The following is a 1,688-nucleotide window of genomic DNA, read 5'->3' on the forward strand; positions in this document are numbered from 1 at the left end:
GGGCTCTTTATTGTTCTTTTCAAAAAATCAAAGTCAAAATCCTAAAATATCCGACAATCAATTTACTTCAATCAATGGATAAGTATGTCATACAGTGTATATACTTTCTTTTATTTTTTTTAAATATAATTCACAGACTTTTTAAGTCACAAATTAATTCAAATGACAAACTATAATATTTCCGAAAGTTTCCAAGAGTTAGATATGTTAACATCAACCAACTCGACTTTTTCTCTCTCGTCCATAAGAAACCGATAACTTGATCATAACATTAACAAGCAAACAATATATATGTAGGTAAGACCAAATTAAAGAAGAATATAGGGAATTAACAGAATAATTAATGAATAAAAATGTTTGTTGTGGTTGTTGCCATTGAGGTAGGGAGATTGGAATTTGCTTCTAACCTAGGCCACTGGATTTTTAACCTTAAGAAACTCATTCAAAGTTGGCGAATTAACAAAATTATTTTGAATTATCATTTGATGATTTTAAGTAATCTTTAAAATTTTCATATCACAAACCTTTAAACTATAAACATTAGTAATAGATTCTTAAATAGAATTTAAATCGATGCCTGCTATACATACAAGTCTTTTTGGCTTACAAGTCTTACAAGTTGGCACAAACCCAACAAAATACACGCATTACACTCCTACATTCAAGAGTAAATAAATGCACGTTATTCAACCACTTCCTGTTTCCAAAGCACGCTACTCACCATGCATTATGAACGACTCTTCTTCTTTTTCCTCCATGAAAACGAGTTTCTTGTCAAATTTGAAGATAATGGAACTTTAGAAATACACCCAAACAATTACAGAAATTCATCCAAACGATTATAGAAATACATCCAAAGGATTACAGAAATACACCCAAAGGATTACAAAACTATACCCAAAGGATTTAAGAAATACACCAAAAATTCGTTGAAGTACACCTTATGCATAATTTAGAACTCTTTCTCTTTCTCCTCCTCATCTTCTGCTGCTTCTTCTTCTTCAAAAATGATTTCAGAGCTTGATGTCAAAAAATAATGAAAATCGAGAATAACGAAGAAAGAAAATAGAGAGAAAAGCACGTAAATGAAGAAGAAGAAAGAGAAGGCAAGAAACGAAAGAAAAGAAGAAGAAGAAGAGGAAGATGAAGAAGAACGTGCAGCAAGAAGAAGAAGAAGGTGCAGTAAAAATGTGCAGTAACAATTCGAAACGCATTAATATAAATAATTTGTAAAGACTTGTATAAAAAAATGCTTGTACGTGGAGAATTATTCTAATAGTAATTCAAAGTCGGAAAGAAAAAAGGGCTGTAATGATTCCATTCCATTATTCCTTTTCCATTCTATTTTAGATTACATCTTATAAAATTTGGGAGATACAAAATAGTAATCGAATATAAAATTAATAACAACAGAATTATGTTAACAAAAAGACAACATGAGTGATAATCTTAACAAACATATCCTTTGTCTTGTCAACAAATTAAAGCAGGATTAGCATACATACATACTCAGGTCAAACCTTGTTAAACAAGAAATTAAGACTTAATATGGTGGTCATATGTTAGATTGGATTATATAAGAAGTGAGGTTATTTCACACCTATAAAAAATTATCAAACCATAATTTTTGAACAACGTGAAATGAATGGATATAACAATTAAGCTCGCAATTTGAGTCGAATAGTGAG

This window comes from Arachis ipaensis, chromosome B04 (genome assembly GCF_000816755.2).
Source record: "Arachis ipaensis cultivar K30076 chromosome B04, Araip1.1, whole genome shotgun sequence".
In the NCBI taxonomy this organism is placed as follows: domain Eukaryota; kingdom Viridiplantae; phylum Streptophyta; class Magnoliopsida; order Fabales; family Fabaceae; genus Arachis; species Arachis ipaensis.